This window comes from Bubalus kerabau, chromosome 5 (assembly GCF_029407905.1).
Source record: "Bubalus kerabau isolate K-KA32 ecotype Philippines breed swamp buffalo chromosome 5, PCC_UOA_SB_1v2, whole genome shotgun sequence".
Lineage (NCBI taxonomy): Eukaryota > Metazoa > Chordata > Mammalia > Artiodactyla > Bovidae > Bubalus > Bubalus kerabau.
Genome location: NC_073628.1, coordinates 114400328 through 114423721, shown reverse-complemented (window position 1 = coordinate 114423721; position 23394 = coordinate 114400328). Strand labels below are relative to the sequence as shown.

The window sequence follows — 23394 nt, the reverse complement described above, 5'->3', positions numbered from 1 at the left end:
TAGTCAGACTTCCTAGTCTAAGTATCAGATAGCTCAGTGTTTGGGTGGACAAAAGAAAGTGCTGAAGCTAGAGATTTAGAGCCTAAATTCTGCACGGAGCAGAACTAGAGCATTTTTAGGTACATTAAATTGCTGTTTAAGTCATGGTAACAAAAGTCAGAGAGCAAGGAAGTAATGGGCATCAGATGTACATATTTGAGCACCTATTAGTCAATATATAAGGAATTTATTTACCCTAGCGGTTATTTCAGAGCAGCATCAGAAGTGCTGTGTGAAACAATCACAATTTTTTTTTTCCTCTTTCTAGCTTGCTCTCTAATTGGCATCATTCATTCTTGAGCGGAAGAAAAAGCTTTCTACCAATCCCCAATAATCCTACTTTCTACATCCAGATTTCCCAAATCCCAGTTCCTGCTTCACTTCCCCATTCTGACCCGACTGGCTTCAGTAGTTCTATAGTTGCTTACGTAACAGTATGCCTGGAATTTATCTAATGTTTATAACTTAAAGAGATAATACTTTTCACAATCTGAAAAATAATTGTATGAGATAGAGCAGAACCAGTATTTTTTTAAATCACCATTTCGCCAGTGAAAAAAATTAAAGCATAGACGTCTATTAAGCAACCTACCTAAAGTAACATAGCTAGTTCATAGATTAAAACCCTAACTTCCTAATTTTTTACCTCACTGATGGATCTGGATTCCTTCAGGGTTCCCCACCACCCCCCACCACCTTACCTTTGGCAGATGGTTGGATGGCATCACCAACCCAGTGGACATGAGTTTGAACAAATTCTGAGATAGTGAAGGACAGGGAAGCCTGGCATGCTGCAGTCCACAGGGTCGCCAAGAGTGGGACACGTCTTAGCCACTGAACAACAACAACCCCCCTTTGGCAGGTAGAATTGTTCTAACAGTTGTAGAGCCAAAAGTAAATATTTCATGGCTTTTGTAAATTTTTATCACTTAAAAATATTGAAGAAAAATCAAACAAGCAAACAAAAGTGATAAACTAATTTGCATTGCTGGGAGGCAGTCAATCCTACTTGAATTTATACCAGTGGTATCTGCCTGGTATAATCCCAGATTTTAAAGTGAAGATAAATCCTCTGCTGTTAAAGTCTTAATTTACATTGTAGTTTGCAAACAGGCCTTTGTGTGTGAAATACAATAAAGTCTCATTTCCCTGCCTGCCCTACCCCCTTTTTTCTTCCCTCTAGAGCCTCTGACACTAAGCTCTCAGAGGTGATCTACATATTTATTGTCAATGGAATTCAACTCTAAGAATCTAACCCAAAACTCAAAACCAGAAGGAACTAAAAAACTGGGGAACTGGAGGAGAAAAGATAATAAGTTCCCCTGATCATACTCTGAAAAACAAAGCCTGACAATAACCTGAGATTTCAAAAGAAAGAAGCCTTGGGTTCTGAGTGCCTGCGTGCTCACTCAGTTATATATGACTCTCTGCAATCCTGTGGACTGTAGCCCACCAGGCTCCTCTGTTCATGAAATTTTTCAGGCAAGAATACTGGTATGAGTTGCCATTTCCTCCTCTGAGGATCAAATATGCCTCTCTTGAATCTCGTGCATGGGCAGGTGAATTCTTTACTGCTGAGCCACCTGGGAAGCCCCTCTAAGTACACATTATCAATATAAAGAAGAAATGAGGATTTGGAATCTTGACTGTCAACTTGAGGACCAGGTAGGTACACGACCAATTTTCTCCTCTGTTCATCTGTCAGAAAACACAAAACTTCCCTGGTGGTACCGTGGAAAAGAATCCGCCTGCCAATGGAGGGGACGCAGGTTTGATCCCTGGTCCAGAAAGATTCCACATACCAAGGAGCAGCTACACTCACAGGCGCAGCAGCTACAGAGCCTGCACTCTAGAGCCTTCAAGCTGCAGCTACTAAACCTAGGTGCCTAGAGCCCGAGCTCTGCAAGGAAGAGTAGCCCCTGCTTGCTAAGGCTAGAGAAAGGCCTCTCGCAGCAACAAAGACCCAGAACAGCCAAAAATAAATTTAAAAAAAGAAAACACACACACACACACACACACACACACACACACACACAAAGAGGCTCCTTCATCACAAAGGCCCTTACTCTTTTCTTAAATCCAATTCCTTCCAGGCAATCTAGACACTAGCTCTAAGGCCCTAATCCCCCAAGCAGTTACACAACTATGGTTCACCAGCCACTCCCTTTCAATATTCCCTTTCCCCTTGGACACAATGATGTGGCACTCTCTTGATTATGTTCTATAACACTGATTATGCCCAGTTCATCAAAATGGAAGAATTCAGACACTTCTCAAGATTCTGTTGTCCATCTTCCTCCTGCCTCACTCTCCAATTCCTTGGTAATCTTTTCACCTGGAGGATTTCAGCTCCTTCACTTAGAGAATGTTGTCTCTAAGATATCCATTTCCAGCTGCATCCATAGTACTGAGGTCCAGTCAGGAGTGTGTAAATATTGAATACCTCCACTAAGATATGCATGCTCCCTGTACTTCAGACACGCTGCATGAAAGGTGAATTCTTTCCTGGTTTTTCCTGCCCAAACACCCTTCTCTTCTTGAATTTCCTTTTTATGTTAGAAGCACTAGTAGGTTCTTAAACCTGGAGTTAACTTTGAATCCCCTCCTCTCTCCCTAGCTTCCATAAATCCAGCCCATTTGGAATACTTTCTGTTCCCACTGATAGCATGCGAGCTCAGGATTATGCATTAGCTTTTTAGCTGTTCTCTTTCCCCTGAGATCTTTCCGCTTCCACTTCATCCTACACTTTGCTGTAGGTGACTTATCCTAAAGCACCGTTCAGACTAAGTCACACCCAAGATCAGAAAAACAGCTCCCTGCTGCTACTAAGTAAAATGCACACTCTACCAAGATTAAAAGGGCCTCCCCAATGTGCTCCCAAATCAGCACTGCTACCTGACTCGTAGCCTATGCTCATATAGCCACCCCAAATGGCTCATGTTCCCAAATACATCCAGCACTTTTCTTGCCCCTTGCCTCCTCTTGTTTCTTATATCTGAAATGGCCTTTCCTCTGTCTTTGCCTACTAAATACTCACCAACCTTCGCCTACTAAATACTCACCAACCTTCAAGCCCCTACCCCTTCCCCCATCAAATGTTGATGTCCTCCTCCAGCAAGTTATTTCCTATCATCCAAGCTGGCAGTGATCTCTGCCTCCTCAGAGTTCCCATGGCATTTGTTCATTTCTGCCCTCTGGAATCAATCACAGTTTATGTTGTGGTATCGTCTTTTGTGTAATTCTAATATCTGCTATTAGGTTATAAGCATCTTGAGGACAGAGGCCTTGGGTTAATTCATGTTTATTCCCTACAATGTCTCACATACCAACCCCTCAATGAAACTAGAAGCCAGGAAACAAGAAATTAAACTGAAAAAGAAAACCTGGTTGGGTTCATAGATGTTTGGGATTGCAAAAGACACTTACAAAGTTAATTTGATGAACCTTTGCCATGTAACCCCATTCTCTCCCAGCCTCTCCCCCATTAAGAAAAATAAATATGCCAACAGAAATAGAGTCACAGACATGGAGAATAGTCTTGTGGTTGCCAGGGGGGAAAAGAGGGGGAGGGATGAATTGGGAGATTGGGATTGACATATACACACTGCTGTATATAATAAAATGGATGCTAATAAGCTGCTGCCTTATAGCACAGGGATCTCTACTCAAATTCCATAATGACTATATGGGGAAAGACTCTGAAAGTAAGTGGATATATGTATGTGTATAGCTGGTTCACTTTGCTATACAACAGAAACTGACACAGCATTGTCAATCAACTATACTCCAATAAAAACAAACAAACAAAATATATGTATATATACACCTAGACCCAGGAAAATGACCTGGCTTGCCCAAGGTCACACATTTAGTGACAGATGAAGACTTGGAATTCAGATCTGAATCGTAATTCGTCAGCTCCATCAACAGATTGTTTCCTTCCTCCTCTTTTCTGTGCTTCTCTAAATGGATGTTTTTCTTGTTGATAAAGGTTTCCTAAGTAAAGTAATTTTACTCTTTTACATATTATTTAAGCTTAAAGCATTTGTGCCACATTTCTGGCCCCACATATAATTTTAGCAAAATTATACTTTTTTTTTTTTTTTATAAACCAAAGGACCAAACAGAGACATCAGAGAAACATCTGGTCTGATTCATCAGGGTAGCAGCAACATTTCTATTTATACATGAGCACAGCCCTATCTTTGTAGCTCTCAGCTGTTCCTCATTGCTTAGTATGTCCCTCTCTTCAACCTTGTCTGTCCGTCATCAAAAGAGCATCCTGCATCCTGAGTCTTAAGCAGAATCCAATGCAATGGAAGAAAATAGATTCCCTACTCCCTAGAAGGGGTCTGTATTTAAAAGGAACTGTTTCTCTACTTTCTGTCTTTTAATTCAAGAGCCTAGGACAGCAAGTCTCAAGTGGTTGGGTGACTGCCATTCATTCCACTGCATTCTGGGTAGAAAGAGTTGTATAAAAACCAAAGCTGTGGCATGAGTCAAGTTTGGAAGCAGGTCAGACAGAAAGGAAGTGAGTAGTCTAAATGGAGAAACTGAGGCTGGTGCTGAGAACTTAAGGAACACAGACTCTCCTTATAGCAACATTTGACAGTGATTGTAAGTTAGGAACGGTTGGATCTTAAGCATTCATTGGCACCAAGAACTTAGGAATCTTCTCGGGTTTTATAAGTACTCTTTTATACCTGGCCTGTGTTCCCTAAGAAAAAGTCACTGTTTATACCAGCCAATGACCATATTGTTTGGGAAAGCAGTAGAACAGACCAGAGACAAACAGACCTCCACCAGTCATTTCTTCTTGGCAAAATCTCCTTCAAAGTAATGACCTCACCTCAACATTCAATTACAGGAATGCAAAAAGAATAAAAACACTCAGATGGAACCACAAGGGCCACTGACATCAGGCCTCATTAAAGCCTTTAGAGGTCCTAAACATTGAAAAGAATAAAGTGCCCTACCTCGCCCCATGTAATTAAAATTAAAACATCACAAAGTATTAAAGCAACAAAGTTTTGATATTTTTTCAGTGATGACCACTACAGAACCTGCTTTAGAAATGGCCAGTATCAAACTCTTAAAACTTCTGTGTGTGTTTTTGTGTACTCTTGCTTTTGCCAGCACTCTGAACATCGCATCTTTTCCAGCTCTGCCTGGAATACACAATACCAATCATCTATTAACTAACACAATCTATGAAGGGGGTAATCTTTAGCAAGTTAATTCCTGTGTTTTTCTAGTAACCATAGAAACACTAAGTTACTTCACCCTAGTCAAAGAAAATGACCCCTTCCTTAGCATTGTAGTTCTGATGAGGCCTCAAAAGATGCAATAAAAAGACATCAAAGCCAAATGATTCCAGAGACGTGATGTTTTAAGTTATTTCACTGTCTTTATATTACCTTGAGTGGAGAAGGCAATGGCACCCCACTCCAGTACTTTTGCCTGGAAAATCCCATGGTTGGAGGAGCCTGGTAGGCTGTAGTCCATGGGGTCGTTAGAGTCGGACACGACTCTTTCACTTTCACTTTTCACTTTCATGCATTGGAGAAGGAAATGGCAACCCACTCCAGTGTTCTTGCCTGGAGAATCCCAGGGACGGGGGAGCCTGGTGGGCTGCCGTCTATGGGGTCGCACAGAGTCGGACGTGACTGACGCGACTTAGCAGCAGCAGCAGCAGCATGTTACCTTGAGAGCAATACTATCATCATTGGTCAACATGTGATGGCTGCACTGGCCCATTTTCATTTGCCTCTAGTTTAATAAAGGTGTTGAGACATCAGTTACAGTAGCTGGAGCCTATTTAAGATGACTCTTGTGAGCAAAGACAAGAAAATATCTAAAATATATCCCAAAAGGCTGTCATCTAAATATGGATTAAGATGGTCATACCTCCTGAATGTCTTACCATTGTTGATCAGGGTTGATTGCTACTGAGAATAAGAACTCTGGAAACTTTTTTTTCCCCTTAAGATTTATTTATTTGTTTATTTTGGCTGTGCTGGGTTTTTGTTGTTGTGAGCAGGCTTTCTCTAGTTTTGATGAGCTGGGGCTACTCTCTGTTGCACTGTACCAGCTTCTCATGGCAGGGGCTTCAGTAGCTGTGGGTCACAGGCTTAGTGCTCCATGGTATGTGGGATCTTCCCAGACCAGGGATCAAACCTGCGTCCCCTGCATAGGCAAGAGGATTCTCAACCACTAGACCACGAGGGAAGCCCTGGAAACTTTTTTTGATCATTTTTCCCCTTGGTCTATAACAGGACATCCTCACAGGACAACTAGGGAGGAGCTAGAGATTTAGAAGCTAATAGTCAGAAAGTGGGGAATTGAAGTTTAAGATTGCTTAGCTATATTGTCTGAGTGATGACAAGATATAGAATGTGGTTCTGGAAAGTGGGTAACTGAATAGAAGAGAAAGTCATAAGGATTAAAGAAGTACGAAAATTAGGAAGCTAAGTTATTGAACTTTTAGATTGGTGGTAGATGGGATAAAACAGATGACTGTGGGTTAAGTCTCAAAGTCTTTGAGGAATTAAAGGAAGCAATCAGACGGGTGGTTAGTGGCAGGGAGGAGGAAAGAATAGCAATCACCCTTAAGAAAAGGATGAGTTACATTAAAGTGATGAGTGATGGTCTGGAAGTAGCAGTGGGGTTACAGATAGCCAAATGCCAACCCCTACACCTCAAGTCACTCTAGAGCACAGCAAAACAAAGTGAGAAAATTAACAACCCCAACCAAAGATATTTGCAGGGCAAATCCTAGCCTTGAAGGAAATCCCCTTAATTCAAGACAAGAAGTAGAGCATATACCTCCAAGAAGAAATATTAAGAATTGTTGAGTATTTTATTACAATGAAATATTGACTCCAGACCACTTAGTGGAAAGGATAAGTAAGGAGTTTGTAAGTGACAGGTACAAGAAATGAAAATGAAAAGGTTCATAGCATAAGCTGAAAAAGTGAGAAAGTACAAACCATTAAAGAAAGGGACAAGGGTTAAAGTGAGAACTGGTGACTAGAAGCATTTCCCTTTTAATCAGTGACTGAGAATTATAGGGAAGAAAAAGAGCCAAGCTTCAAATATTATATTTTGGTGCACAGTTTTTGGTATCCCAATAGGGTAAAGCTTCTGTCAAAATGCAGGGATGTGGTAACGGCTGCCACAGAGTTTATAAAGAGGCTGTGAAGACAGAGATTCTAAACAGGCCATGAAGACTTTATTCTTAAACAATCTGTGTCTCTGTGTGTTTGGAGTTGTAGCAGTAAGCCTAGTTAGAACAAAGCTACTCTTTAAATTTGTGGCTCAGCAAAGGGGCCATTTCTCCATTTCATGAGAACTCAGATGTATTGATCTCTTTATTCGATTCCTGGACTCTCTTAGTCCCATGTTCTACTTGGAACCAGTAATTGCTCATCTGAAACACTCTCACACCAATCTCTTCCATTCCCTCGCAGCCTGGCCTATAGCATCAACTCTAGATCATTCCTACAGTATGCTTTTTTCTGCTCCTTCTTCTTAAGTAGCTGAGGCTGGAGAAAATAACATAACCTAGAGTCTTGCATTGCTACAGATTTAACTCATCTGGGCCTTCAGAGACTCCATCAGTCTCTTAAGTTATTTTTGATCAATTGCTGCTTCCATTCTCTCAGGTAAATATACCTAATCTTGGGAATTCCCTGGTGGTTTAGTGATTAGGATTTGGTGCTTTCCCTGCCGTGGCCCGGGTTCAATCCCTGGTTAGGGTACTGGAATCCCACAAGACTCATGGCACAGCTAAAATAAATATATACCTAATCTTTGTCTCTCTCCTCAAGACCTGGTCAATGATGATTCTTATTCTCAAAATGTTTCTGCCTCCTATTTCAAGGAGAAAAACTGAGGCCACCAAACAAGATCTCCTTCAAAGTCCCCAACCCACCACCATCTTTTCCTTCAGTCTCAGAGGAAGAGTGGGCTCTCTTCTTTTTCGAAAGCCAAACTATCCCACCTCTTTTGGCTTCAAACAATTATCTTCTCTCTTTTTTTTCTTTCAACCACACTTTTAGCACTAAACTAGTACATAAACTAAGGCTTCTTCCCTTAGTTTATGTGTTCAGCTCTCTCATCTAATCAAAAAGCTCCTGACCTATGAAATCCACTGGTATCTGCAATTTTCTTTAAAGTACATCCATAAAATAAGATGGGTTGGTGAATGAATAGATGGACAGATATGTGATAAACCAAATATAGCATGTACATATGCAAATCCTTTGATGCTTTTTCCTATTGAATTTGTCTTTATCTCCATGAAATTTACATATACATTAATATATACTGAAATGTACTTTTCTTATTCTATATTGTGTTTTTAAGATTTATCTATGTTGATACTCAAGGATCAAGTCCGTTCATTTTAACTGCTGTGTAGTTTTATACCATATAAATATTCCAATATTAATTTATACATTCTGCTACTAATTGCTGTTTCCTAATTTTTATGATTGTGAACAATAAGTCAGTGACCACCCTTAAGGCAATTCTCCTTTTGCATATGTATGTATAAGTATTTCTCTAGATAATATGTCCAGAAATTGAATTGCTATGTAGTAGGGTACACACACCCCAAAAAAGTGCTATTTCTCTTCTATTTTATGTCTATCAATAAAGTCTTATCATTTGTTTATATAAGTATTAGATTTTTTGGTTAGATTTATTTTTGAATACATTATGGCTTCTCTTGACACTATAATTTAGATATTATTATTACTCTATTTTCTAATTGGTTATTGCTTATATATAGAAACACTATCCATTTTTGAACATTGGTTTTGTGTTTATCAAACTTAAAAAACTTTCTGCTAAGTACCGATTACATGTCAAAAGATTGTCTTGAATGTTCCTGTCGATAATCATATTATTTTCATATAATGAGTATTTTGTTTCTTTCTTTCCAAACCCCCATTTCCCCACCTTGTCTTACTACATTGGTTAGATCCTCCAGGACAATGTGGAATAAACACAATAGTTATGTCTTGTTTCTGACTTTAAAGAGGATATTTCTGTTATTTCACCATTAACTGTGATGTTTGCTGAAAGTTTTTCATATTACTAATTATTTGATCTATTTCTAGTTCTCTAAGAAGGATGTTTTAAAATCATAAAGTGAGTGTTAAGTTTTACTAAATATTTCTCTTTGTATTTATCATGGTGGTCATTTAGTTTTTTCCCTTAATTTGATAAGCTGGTGAGTTACATTAACAGATTTCCAAAAATAAAGTATCGTTCCATTTCTGGGATAAACCCTTCTTGATTATATTGTATTTTTAATGAATTGTAAATGTTTTATTTAGTGTCTGTGTATCTATATTTACATGTGAGACAAGCCAATAACTTTCCCCATCTGCTGCTGTCCTCATTTGGCTTGAATGTCCTTCCTGGATACCCAAGGGGGTTGCCTCCCTACACAGTCTTCAACCCGTTACTGCTCTATGACCACAGCTCTCAAGATGACTTCCAGGCAGATACATTGAAAGTCCTATATTGCAATGCATCTGTGACATATAACAATCCATTCCTTCTTAAAAGTTACTCTTTATTTTAATTACACTCACCCGTTCTCTCATTTGTCTCCGAGCATTCCTTCTCTACCTTCTTTTTTGGCTTATTTATCTTCTCCTTGGAATCTCCCTTGACCAGCACTCGTTTCACTTTTCAAGTTTTCCTCGGTGATCCGACACAACCTCAGTGTTTCAACTATGCCGATTACAGACATGAATTTCATTGCTGTACCTTTATCTCAGATCTCTCCCTTCAGTTCTAGCTGATCCTGGCTCAGTCTGGCTGTCCTAAAGTCAGCTGGGACTTCACATGTTTAGAATAGAACTCTCTGTCCTCTCCATCAAATTAGTTTCTCCTCCTGTAGACAGAATCCTAACTCTTGACCCCATATTTGTCATCCAAGAGAGAATTCTTTGGATTTTTCTCTTTCATTTCTCAAATCCAATCAATTACCATGCCTGGCAATTCAATTTGCTCAACATCACTTGATGTGTTCCACCTCTCCATCTTCACAGATGGCGTTCTCTTCATCTTTCACCTGCTGCTGCTGCTAAGTCGTTTCAGTTGTGTCCGACTCTGTGCAACCCCATAGACAGCAGCCCACCAGGGTCCCCCATCCCTGGGATTCTCCAGGCAAGAACACTGGAGTGGGTTGCCATTTCCTTCTCCAATGCATGAAAGTGAAAAGTGAAGTTGCTCAGTCGTGTCCGACTCTAACGACCCCATGGACTACAGCCTACCAGGCTCCTCCAACCATGGGATTTTCCAGGCAAGAGTACTGGAGTGGGGTGCCATTGCCTTCTCCCATCTTTAACCTAGACTAGAACAAAATTTATATAATAAATCTCATTTGTTTTTTCTGCCTCAAAGATAGATACAACCACAGGTGCCACGACAACCACTTTCTAATTGTTCTCTTTACAATTTATTTAAAACTCAAATTTTGCCATTCCATTTTTCTGCCCCCAAACCCTCTGTTTCTCCATTACAGGTAGAATTATCTACATTTTGTAACACAGTATTCAAATCCCAGGGTTATTTAGCCTTTACCTTTTTCTCTAGCTTCATTTATGTCTTAATCTTGTCTCCAGCGACTCAAAACCCTGTGTAGCCTATGCATTTTTTTCCCCTTCCATGTCTTTGCCTTGTTGTTCCTTCTAGAAAGCTCCACTTCCCTTCACCTCATCTACCCCAACCCAAACCTGATTGCCCATCCCCCAATCTTGACATGACTAACCTTTCATATCCTTTAAGATAGAACTCAGTTGTCAGCTCATTCAAAAGCCAAACTGATGCTGACCCCTCCTGCAGGTTTCACTAAGTGCCTCTCTTCAATGAGCTCATAAAAGTTATTGTTATTACTATACTTTGCAACTATTATTGCATTATAATTATTTGTTTATGTATCTCCACTGGATGGTGAACTCATCAAGAGAAACAATTGGGTTGTATTCATATTTAAAGTTGGAGAGCTTAGCAGAGTATCTAGCTCAGAAATATTTGTTGATTTCAATTAATAAATGATTTAGTTGAACAGAATATGCTCTTTGAAGAAGCTCTGTGTCTTTGTGATTTTTATTGCTTAAAATGTAGCTTTCACTGGGCTTTTCCTACCACATAGACTTCATAAATTTAAATGTTTTTGTTCTGGCGAACCAACTCTAAGAGTATTAATAGTGAAAAACAGTGACCTCTGAGTGTAGCTAATATGGTCTAGATTGGAGTATGGAACCACACGGGACAATGGAAACAAACAAAGCAGGATGGAGTGATGGAAGGAGAGGATACAAGCCGGAACGAATACTGCCTGCCATCTCTAACTAGGGTTTTCACTAACACCGTGGTGCCGAGTGATGGATATTTATCAGTAGAATTTCGCTGATAGTGGCTCCTGGATTGTCTGGGAAGTCAGATATCACCTTGAGGTTTACATAAACTCATCTGGAAACCCCATCCCATGTCTTATGGAGAAACCAATGCTCTCCCCAAACTCCCTGAAGTTTCTCTGGGCTCCCCATTCTCTTGATAATCAGGGTTTGATTTCTGGCTTCTGCTGAACTCTGCTTCTTCACTGTCTGTCCTGCAGCTGTTCTTTTATCTTCATTTGGCACTGACTCAAGGCTAGGTTATAGCCCCTCCTCCTAGATCTCCCACCCCAAATTCATGAGAGGCAGCTGTATGCAGTAGACTCTTTCTGGAGATTCAGAGATAACATTTGCCAGATAGGTGGCTAAAAGGCAAATACTCTGTACTCGTCGGCTGCCAATTTACAACTGCAAATTTGATCTTCTTGCTCTGTTTCTACCAACCAGAAGTTCAGCCTCCTGACATTTTGCCTAGCCTCCTCTCCCACTCTTTCTCCTCATTTACTTCTTTTCTCTTCTTGTATTTTCCAATTTCTTATGAAGAATGATTTTGTGATCTTTTGTTGTTTCTTTACAACACATACAGAGCTTATACTTTCACTCCTTAGGCATCTCTCAAGATATTATTCTAAACAAAGACAAGTTTTACCTATAAAGAAGGTAATGCCAGTTCATTAAATAATATTTTCTTATGACTTGATTAGTTTCTACTTATGATACATATATGTTTATGTGTCAGAGAGCTAAAAATGTAATATTCTTCATTTTAATTCATATGATTGCTTCTTCCCAACTAAATTTTTTTTTATAAAATCTTATGTAAAAGAACACCTTTAGTTCTTACTAATGATTGGTGCCTCTGCCAGGAGGTACCAACCAACACATATAATCACCATCCTGGCTTATAAGTTGGGACAACCAAGAAGTAGTTGTTATGGAATTTTGTCTGAACTGGGCCTTAAAATAGTCTCAACTCAAGTCAATACCTTTAAATAAACATTCCTATGTTTGATACATGTGAGGTGTGTGTGCTAAGTCACTTCAGTCATGTCTGACTCTTCATGACCCTACAGACCATAGCCAGCCAGGTTCCTCTGTCCATGGGATTCTTCAGGCAAGAATGCTGGAGTGGGTTGCCATGCCCTCCTCCAGGGGATCTTCCTGACCCAGGAATTGAAACTGCATCCCTTATGTCTCTTGCATTAGGAGGCGGGTTCTTTACCACTAGCACTACCTGGGAAGCCCTTGATACTGTATATGTGGCTAATTGGAATGGAATATTTCTGAAGAGCAACAGAACAAATATTGATGGTTCCTTAGCTTCTGGAATCCCAAAGAGATTTTTCTCTTTTGGAAAGACTTTAATTCATTGTTTCCAGCAAATATTTGTCAAGAGCCTACTGTGGGTCAGGCAGTATGGTGAACCCTGGGGACTGAGTGGCAAAAAAAAGAGTTGAACTCTCTGCTCCATTGGAGCTTATATTCTATCAGGGAACACAGTCAATAGGAAGGAAACAGATAATCACACACTGTGGTGAGTTCTAAGAAGAAGGTCAGCATGGCCAGTTGATAGAGAACAAGTGGTGGGGAAGAGTCGTTTGGGAAGTCCTCTTTGAGCTTTGACCTGTTATCTGAGACCTAAGAGAGGAGAAGGAACCAGTCATGCAAAGAAATGGGGAGATCAGTTAAGAGGCCGTTGTAACAGCCCAGAATAGAGATAATGGGGGTTTAGGCTGGGGTTGTAGCAGTGGAGAGAAAAGAAAGAGGTAGTCCAGATAAGTTTGGTGGTACAACTATAGTAGCATTGGCTGATATTACATATATTCAAAGAGAGAGAGAGAGAATGAGGGATAATGTCTATGTTTGTGGCTTGGACAACTATGTAGTTCATTTGGACACTAAGATGAAGATCAGAAGAACAGGTTTAGGTTCGGAAATCTAGTGTTCCATTTTGTATCTATACATTTAAGATGCCTCTTGAACATTCAGATGGTGATATCGAATCTATGAATCTGAAGTTCTGGGAAAGGTTAGGGCTGGAAATACCTATTTGGAGTCATTCAGCACACAGATACCATTTAAAGTCACAGGATTGGATGAGCTCTCCAAGAAAGAGTTATCCCTGGAGAAGAGGACTCAGGCCTGAGCACACTTAGAGGTTGTACAGAGAAATGAGAGGCAGAAAAGGACTGAGCAAGAGTGGCCCACGAGGCAAGCTAAAGCCAAAAAAACACTGTACTTTGAGGTCAAAGAAAAGATGGGCCAATTAAACCAGGGACAGACCCCATGTCCACTCTATGCTGCATACCTCAGTGTAAGATTCTGCTCAACCTGTATGTTTTCTTAGCCTGTAGGTAGAGGTCAAGAAAGGTTTCTAACATCAAACCTTCCAGAAAAGTTTTTGCAACCTAACTGGGTGTCTGAAGAGGTATTTGCATGTGTTCTGGTTCTTCCAAGGCTGTGACTGAACACAGTAGTGCTAAGCAGTCAACAAGTGACTCCAGGCTGCCTTCATGTTGGCGTGAATCTGTTGGCTGCTTCTTGGTGGATAATTCCAAAAGATCTTTGTGATGAGAACAAAGTGTAAAGGCATGATTATAAAATTAGTATGGGAGTTTCACAATTTCCATGGTAAAAGCTGGATCATCTTTGTTAATCTGTGCCTAATTCCTTTCTGCAGGAGGCAGGAATAGCTAGAAATAAAGAGCCGTGCCTCTTTGTCATCCAGTTCCTTTGGTTAAGTCCAGCTCCCTGCTGAAAGTAGGAGCATCAGTGGAAAGAAACCCAACTTTTCATCTTATCTTACTATAAACAGCACTGACATTCGAAAAAGCATGCCTTTGATGGCAAGTCCTGTGCCAATGCAGGATACAGCCATTTTGATACAGGCTGTTTTATTACAGTCAATTTGCTGACACACAGCTTTGACACAGTCATTTTGATGCCAGGAACATCTTGATGTGGCTGCCTTGAAGTGGCTGTTTTGATATGGGAACATTTTGATTCTGCCTAAAAACAAACCAATAAACTTTTCGCCTAAAAAAATTATTGCCAAATAATGCGCATTGACAGACCTCCTCAGCCATTCCCTGAGCCCAATCCCACCTCCCTCCAACAGATGCTGGACTGTAAAGGTGGGCAGGAGGACCCCTGAAAGGAGAAAATCATGATGAGGGAGGAAGGAGACTGGAACCGTGGACCCAGCTCAGCAATACAACCTGAAGAGAAAGGTAACTGCTCTTGAACCCACCCTGTCTTCGCACCTTAAAAAAGTCAGTTCATCTCCATAAAATGGCAAGTGGCTGAATAAATTCTGCTCTAAGAACCCCCATCCTTAATCCCATCCCCTCACCTTGCAAGAGCTGTGCCATGACCAGGCATTTCTTTTCTTTTCCAAAGAAAAGAAAACTAAACAGAAGCTTGCTGCTAAGTCACTTCAGTCGTGTCCGACTCTGTGCAACCTCATAGACGGCAGCCCACCAGGCTCCCCCGTCCCTGGGATTCACCGGGCTCCCCCGTCCCTGGGATTCTCCAGGCAAGAACACTGGAGTGGGTTGCCATTTCCTTCTCCAATGCATGAAAGTGAAAAGTGAAAATGAAGTTGCTCAGTCGCGTCTGACTCTTAGCGACCCCATGGACTGCAGCCTACCAGGCTCCTCCATCCATGGGATTTTCCAGGCAAGAGTACTAGAGTGGGGTGCCATTGCCTTCTCCAAAACAGAAGCTTAATAACATCTATACTTCCTGTATGAATGGGAGATACCCAAGAAACAGTAACTCCAAGCAGGCATTTCTTTGGCAGGATATGTACAATTGAATGCTGCTGCTGCTGCTGCTAAGTCGCTTCAGTCATGTCCAACTCTGTGCGACCCCATAGACGGCAGCCTACCAGGCTCCCCCGTCCCTGGGATTCTCCAGGCAAGAACACTGGAGTGGGTTGCCATTTCCTTCTCCAATGCATGAAAGTGAAAAGGGAAAGTGAAGTCGCTCAGTCATGTCCGACCCTCAGCGACCCCATGGACTGCAGCCTTCCAGGCTCCTCCGTCCATGGGATTTTCCAGGCAAGAGTACTGGAGTGGGGTGCCATTGCCTTCTCCACAATTGAATGAAACACCTACTTTTAAGCAGGGAGCTTAGAAAGAGCTACAGCCCTGCATACTCAAACTGGAAACCAGCAACTCCAGGCTGCCAAGCAACAGAAGTGGACATGGCAGAATCATACAGTTGGGTTGGTCCAGGATTGATATTTTGCCATTCAGATGTGACTAGATGATAGGGAAAGGAAAATAAAATGCCTTAGGCCCATGGTCTCACTTATATTATCAGGGATCCATCAGGGATCTATTATCAATTGTCCAATTAGTTGAATGGAGAATATAAAATGACTTCCTTTAGAACAAATTCTTTTTTCTCTTCAAGAGCTCACTCTTTTAGCAATAATAGAACTGAAACACTCTGGGAAACCAGTTAAGTCATTAATATGATTAATGGTATAATTTCTCCAGTACTAGGTGTTCATATTATTCACATACATGAGATAAAATATTAAATATTTTCAAAAGATGAATCTCTGTCTATTTCTGCCACCATTATCTCTTTAAAGATTTGAAGTGTTATTTAATTGACTTTGAAGATGTCCTTGGAGGGTATTAAATGAAATGTAATATGAAAATCTATGCAGTGCACATGATTTGTTTTCTCAAAATATGAATTTCCCCCCTCCCCAAACCCATTTACTTCTTTTACTGCAAGCATTTCCTATTTTATTTTTGTTTCAATCCTTCCCAAATACTCTGATTTCAATTGAGGTCAGTAGATAATGTATTAACTCTACTATGTGCCAGTCATTTTGCTAGGTAATACATTTTGCTAGGGAACAAAAATATAAATATGAATCAGAAATAGCCTGCTCTCAGAGAAATATTGAGGGAAATTAGACTTGTCTAGAAACAAAATACAAAGATAGAGTTGTCACCAGGCACTCATGCATTTGAATATCATCTGATAAACTGGCATAATTAGAATGACTTGGGACCACAATGACTAGATTTATTAAGCCCCATTGGGAGAAGGAAAGGGAAGATGGCATTTAACTGTGGATATCCTACTTGGGTGATAAGCACTGTGTTGTTCCACGAATCTTATCTCATTAATCCTTCGAACAGTCCTATTTTACAAAGGAGTAAACAGCAATTCGGCAACATTAAGTACCTTGCCCAGGATCACACAGCCCAGGTTTGGTGTTGGAGGCTTAATTTAAACCTGGAGGAATCCGTGCTCCTTCCAGTCCCCTCAAGGAAGGCAGCAGTGTGAATTACAGTTGAGTCAAGAGAAGGATTGGCAGCTCTTGACACTGATGTTTGAAAGACTGACTTTGGGTTATTAAAACTATATAAATAGAAGGGAAAACACACGGTAGTCATAGCCAATCTAGATCCACCTCTGAGCAAGTCTGCAGGCACTTCAGTCAAAACGGCTTGGTAAATATCACTTGGTAAAAGCTTTGCTGGGCTGTCAGTGAGAGTAACAAAAAAGTAACAAAAACATAAAGTTTACCTTTTAAAATGACTACACCAATTCTTTAGCTTCTTTTTTAAAAATGTTAAAAAAAATTTTTTTGGAGTATAGATTTACAATGATGTGTTAGTTTCAGGTGTACAGCAAAGTGAATCTGTTATATGTATACAATATGTCCACTCTTTTTTTTTAGATTCTTTTCCCATCTAGGTCATTATGGAAATATTGAGTAGAGTTCCCTGTGCTATACAGTAGGTCCTTATTAGTTATCTATTTTATATACAGTAGTGCCTATATGTCAATCCCAATCTCCCAATTTATCCCTTTCCTGCTCTTAACCCCTGGTAACAATAAGTTTCTTTCTACATCTGTGATTCTACTTCTTTTTTGTAAATAAGTTCATGTGTACTCTTTTTTTTAGATTCTTCATGTAAGAGATATACTGCTACTGCTGCTAAGTCACTTCAGTCGTGTCCGACTCTGTGTGACCCCATAGACGGCAGCCCACCCGGCTCCCCTGTCCCTGGGATTCTCCAGGCAAGAACACTGGAGTGGGTTGCCATTTCCTTCTCCAATGCATGAAAGTGAAAAGTGAAAGTGAAGTCGCTCAGTCGTGTCCGACTCTTAGCGACCCCATGGACTGCAGCCTACCAGACTCCTCCATCCAAGGGATTTTCCAGGCAAGAGTACTGGAGTGGGCTGCCATTGCCTTCTCCGATAAGTGATATATATTTGTCTTTATCTGACTTACTTCACTCAGCATGACAATCTCTAGGTCCATCCATGTTGCTGCAAATGGCATTATTTTGTTCTTTTTTATGACTAACATTTTAGCTTCTTGAATGTAGAAATTTACTTTTTACTCCAATGAGAAAAAATAATAATTATAATCAACATTTATTGAATACACACTAATGCTGGGCTCTCTGCTGAATATACAGAATCACAGATTGAGATCATGGATTTAGAACCAGGTTTAGAGGGTTCAAATCTTGATTTCACTACCTGTCGCCTATTACCTTCACTGAGTTACTTAACTTCTCTGGGCCTTAATTTCCTCATCAGAAAGACTCCATAGTGTCTGATAAGTAAGCATCTAGTGAGATCAGCCATTCTGATGAAGCTGGAGTGTGTTTAATGACTATCCTGGGTCATGAGTGAGTTTCCTGAGTACATCCACCCATCAATAAATCCAGGCCTCCTTCCTTGGGGTTCACTGCAAGGTGGGGGGTCACGTACACAGGGTGAGCAGGATGGAGCCAAGTGTCAGAGCACGGTGGTCATCACGGCTGCCGGAAGGCACTGTAAAATAAGGGGAAGTCTGTGGTAGAAGCAAGGTCCTCATATGATGCCAAAGGGAAGTTGAGCTGGCAGAACCACCAATGTGGATCACAGTTTCAGGGAAGTCAGGTGGTCTGCTCCCACTTGTGCCTGGCTGCTCCAACAAAGGTCCCACAGTGTCTCTGATAGCCAGACTCTGAAATAATCCCCAGTGGTCCCCACTGTTTAGTAGTCACTTGCTCATACAGTTCCCCTCCCACATGGCATCAGGGTTGATCTATGTAACAGGGCACAAGTGATCCTATGACACTCCCAAGATTAAGTAATAAAAGACACTGTGACTTCTGTCCTGGTCTCTCTCTTCTCTTTTTCAGATCACTTATTCTGGGACAAGCCAGCTGCCCTATCTTGAGCGTCCAGATGGAAAGGCTCACATGGTGAAAAATGGAGGCCTCATGCTAACAGCCATCTAAGTGAACTTGAAAGTATTATATTCTCCAGTTACAATCAAGTCTTCAGATGATGGCACCCCAGCCAGTTGCTTCATTGCAATCGAGAACCTGAGCAGAAAAGTACTGAGTTAAGCCACTCCCAGTGGGTTCAATCCCTGGGTCAGGAAGATCCCCTGGAGGTGTGTATGGCAACCCACTCCAGTATTCTTGCCTGGAGAATCCCATGGACAGAGGAGCCTGGAGGGCTGCAGTCCATGAGGTGACAAAGAGTTGGACTCAACCTATTTGACTTGGCATACACACAAGCCACTCCCAGATTCCTAACATTCAGAAACTGAAATAATCAATGTTTGCTTGTTTTCTTTGATGCTAAGTGTGGGGGTAAATTGTTAACAGAACAACAGATCACCAGCACACACGCACACACACACACACCCTCCTCTCTCCACTCCTTTTATTTTTTGACCATGGACACATGGCTTGTGGGAACTAAGATTCCCAATCAAGAGCACGGCAGTGAAAGCACCAAGTCCTAACAATTGGATCACCAGGGCACAGCCTCAGCTTCTCTTCTTTCTCTCCAGGAAGGAGGGAATCTTTTCTACTCTTTAGGGAAAATCAACCGCCCAGAGACAATGCTTCTCTTCCTATCGGAGTCAGATGTATTGATTGACTGGCATAATCTTCTTAATGGGTTTGTGTGCGTGCATGCTAAGTTGCTTCAGTCATGTCCAGCTCTTTTCCACCCTACAGACTGTATCCTGCCAGGCTCCTCTGTCCACGGGATTCTCCAGGCAAGAATACTGGAGTGGGTTGCCATACCCACCTCCAGGGGCTCTTCCCCACTCAGGGATCAAACTGGTGTCTCTTGCGGCTCCTGCATTGGACACAAATTCTTTACTGTTGAGCCAATGGGGAAGCCTCCTTAATGGATTTGGATGTTCCCCAAAAAGGAGACATTTTTTTCTCCTTTTTCTCTCTTGTCCTCCCTCCCCTACTCTACTTTCAAGGAAGGGAATTTGCTAATAACTTTAAGTTAATATATCAAAAATATTATTCTACCAAATGCATTATCTCCTTTAATAACCCTATGAGATGAGTGTTCTTATTATCCCCATTTTCTCACAAAAAGTTATCTTGCTTTAGGTCATGTAGCTGGTAGGCAGCCTAATCAGGATTGAACCTCAAGTTTGACTGACTCCAGAAACTGCTTCTAACTATCAGGCAATATCACCTCCTTACACCAATTATTCCAATGTGTGATATTAGAATCTAATGAAAAGATGATATTTGTGGAGTCTGCATATCCACAGTAAAGTACAGCACCTAAAATGAATCATTAGTGAGTATTGGTTCCAAGAAATATTTATTTATTCTAAGTACAGTTAAGTAGCTGACATATCCACCTATGTTTCAAACTTGTTTCTGGAGTAGGATAAAACACTTTCCCAGGCAAGCTCCTCCATCTCACACGAAGCAGGCAATTTGGCTAAAAGCAGACGTACTAGTGGGAGAGGTTCTTCGACTTCACTCCAGACCCAGCTGAAACCCTTATAGCACATTCCCTTCCATTCTCCAACGTGGCTCTCACATGTTCTTCTTTCTCAGCAAATCTGCAGCCATCCTTCCCACCCACACATGTCGCTTCCCCTTCACTCTCAGCAAGTGACTCCACAGCCACAGACAGGGAAAGTACAAGCCACCCTAGACAACCTCGGATTCCGCCCAGCATCCTGCAGCCTGGCTCCCACCAGACGCACCCCATCCTTCTCCTCTGGGATTACAATGCAAGTCTTTCTCCTTCTCTCTGCAGCTGAAACCCCTGCCTGTCCTTTGCATCCCAAACCCTTCCACTTTCTCAGGAATCTATTGTTTCCTTCTTCTCTCTTCACCGCCCACCTTTCCCTCCCCAGTGAAATCCTTTCATCAATATATAAAAATGTTTGTCTTCGCTTAATAAAAACAAAACAAACAAGCATCCTCCCATGGTCTCTGCTCTTTTCCCCTTCTCAGCCTGGTGTCCCTCTTAGGAGTTGCCTGTGCCTGCTGTCCCTCATTCTTTACCTCCCATACACTCACCCTCACTACATCTCAGTTCATGCCATCAACGTTTTTCTCAAGCTACATTACCAAGGACACCAATGATCTCCTTACTGTAAAATCCTAGGACACTGTGCACTCCATTCATTTCCTCCCCTCTCAGGGTTTGACACTATTGTTCACCATCTCTTAAACTGCTTTCTTTGCTTGGCTGGACTGTCTTTCTTCCTCTCTAGCTGTACTTCTTTAAAGCTCCTCTTCCGCTGACTTTCCCTTGGAGCCCTGTCCTTTTCATTTCTCAATCTGTACCCCATTTCCAGTCAAAACTGATGATCACACCTTTGACTATCTCTGAAATCAACTCACTTATTTTCATTTCCTCCTCCGCTGTCTAAGCCAAGCCTGTCTCCTCTAACCAGGATTACCACCAGCATCCCCTGACTAGTTTGCTTGCCTCCAGTCTTGTCCTTCCCTAATCCATTCTTTATCCTGCAGACAAAGTGATCTTTCTAGAGTACAAAATTTTCAAGATAAAACCCTAACTTCCTGGCATGGCGTGTGTGACCTCTTGTGACCTAGCCATCTGGCCACAAAAGCTCTCTCTCCTTTGTGCCCTCTCCATTGACACAGTCTCCTGTCTGATCTCAATGAGTGGATGCTGGATTCTCTGCTAGCAATCTGTCCTTCGGTTCAGTTGCTCAGTCGTGTCCAACTCTTTGCGACCCCATGGACTGCAGCATGCCAAGCTTCCCTGTCCATCACCAACTACTGGAGCTTGCTCAAACTCATGTCCTTCAAGTCGGTGATGCCATCCAACCATCTCATCCTCTGTTGTCCCCTTCTCCTTTTGCCTTCAATCTTTCGCAGCATCAGGGTCTTTTCAAATGACTCAGTTCTTCGCATCAGGTGTCCAAAGTATTGGAGTTTCAGCTTCAGCATCAGTCCTTCCAATGAATATTCAGGACTGATTTCCTTTAAGATGGACTGGTTGGATCTCCTTGCAGTCCAAGGAACTCTCTAGAGTCTTCTCCAACAACACAGTTCAAAAGCATCAATTCTTTGGCGCTCAGCTTCCTTTATAGTCCAACTCTCACATCCAAACACGACTACTGGAAAAACCATAGCTTTGACTAGACAGACTTTTGTCAGCAAAGTAATGTCTCTGCTTTCTAATATGCTGTCTAGGTTGGTCATAGCTTTTCTTCCAAGGAGCAAGCAGTAACCCAAAAAAATAAAGTCTGTCACTGTTTCCATTGTTTCCCCATCTATTTGCCATGAAGTGATGGGACCAGATGCCATGATCTTAGTTTTATGAATGTTGAGTTTTAAGCCAACCTTTTCACAGTCTGTCCTTTGTATCAATTTAAGTAACTCCTCCTCTTGGACATCTCTCCTCCACTAATTTATATGCCTGCATGTTTCTACCTATTGTGGATTAGGCTGAAGTACTTTCCCAGGCAGGCTTTTGAGTCTCATGCAAAGTCAGGAATTTGGCTAAAAATGTATATCACAGTGATGGGTAGCTTGAGCCAACATATCTCCTAAATACTTTCTGATTTCCTTCATTTCCTTCAATCATAGAACATTTGTCTGATTTCTCTCTTTAGACTCAAGGCACTTAAGACCATAACCATCAAGTACAGTGGTTAAGAATTTGGGCTCTGGAGCAAGATTGCCTGGATTCAGAATCAGACTCTGCAATGTCCTAATTTTGTGACATTAGATGACTCGCTAATCTATGCCTTAGTGTTGTCATCTGCAAAATGGAGGTGATAAAGTACTTACAGAGTTGCTGTTAAGATCAAATGAGAGAAGCTAAGGAAAGCATTTTGCATGGTGCCTGGCATATAGCAAGCACTCAAAAGAGAGCTGTTATTATTTTTTAAATATAATTTTATTTATTTTTTACTTTTGGCCGTGCTGGGTCTTCATTGCTGCAAGGGCTTTTCTCTAGTTGTGGCAAGCGGGGACTACTCTGTAGTTGCCATTTGTGAGTTTCTCATTGTGATGGCTTCCCTGTTGCAGAGCATGGGCTTTCAGGTATGTGGGCTTCAGTGGCTGTGGCTCCCAGGTTCTAGAGCACAGGCTCAGTAGTCATGGCACACGGACTTAGTTGGTCTGCGGCATGTGGGATCTTCCTGGATCAGGGGTGGGACCCTTGTCTCCTGCATTGGCAGGTGGATTCTATACTGCTGAGCCACCAGGGAAGACTTGTTCTTTCTTTTGAAGGCAGGTACTGTACCATTTATCTCCATAGAGCTACTCACTAAATATTTATGAAATGAATAAATGAAGGAAATGTTTGTATCTAAGCTTTGTCATCAAAATTCTTCATCTTAAACCAAAAGTGATTAATAAATAAGCACCATGCATAAAAACTACACCAATACTGTCACTGGTCACTTGGAGCTTTTGGGAAATGAGGTCATTCTATTTCTACCCAAGCGCTCAGGGAATTATTCTCCCTAGAGGAGGGAGGTCTGAATCAAACAGGACACCTCAAGGTTCTTGAAGGCGTCATGACTGACTCTGAGGTAATGTCTTCTTTACGTAAATGTGACTGTTAAAAGCAAGGAAACATTAAGGTAACTATTTCATGTTTCCCAGTAATTTAAGACTACTGGGCCTTCCATTCTGCCAGTGTCACA

General features: G+C 41.3%; 1 protein-coding gene and 1 long non-coding RNA gene across 3 annotated transcripts in view; one reads left to right on the top strand and one right to left on the bottom strand.

Moving 5' to 3' along the window:
- Positions 1 to 9649, bottom strand: part of RASAL2 (RAS protein activator like 2) — a 402889-nt gene extending 393240 nt beyond the window's left edge. Inside the window, exon 1 of the mRNA XM_055582761.1 lies at positions 9645 to 9649. The gene's annotated coding sequence lies outside the window, so the exon portion shown is untranslated. The remainder of the gene's footprint in view (positions 1 to 9644) is intronic.
- LOC129653273 (uncharacterized) lies at positions 1621 to 17633 on the top strand. Of its 2 annotated transcripts, none has more exons than XR_008715034.1 (3): positions 1621 to 1704; positions 14575 to 14686; positions 17395 to 17633. It is a non-coding gene; the product is annotated as an uncharacterized LOC129653273 (long non-coding RNA). The 2 variants fall into 2 exon arrangements; XR_008715035.1 differs by lacking the exon at positions 1621 to 1704 and adding an exon at positions 6623 to 7703.
- The last annotated feature ends 5761 nt before the right edge of the window (positions 17634 to 23394 follow it).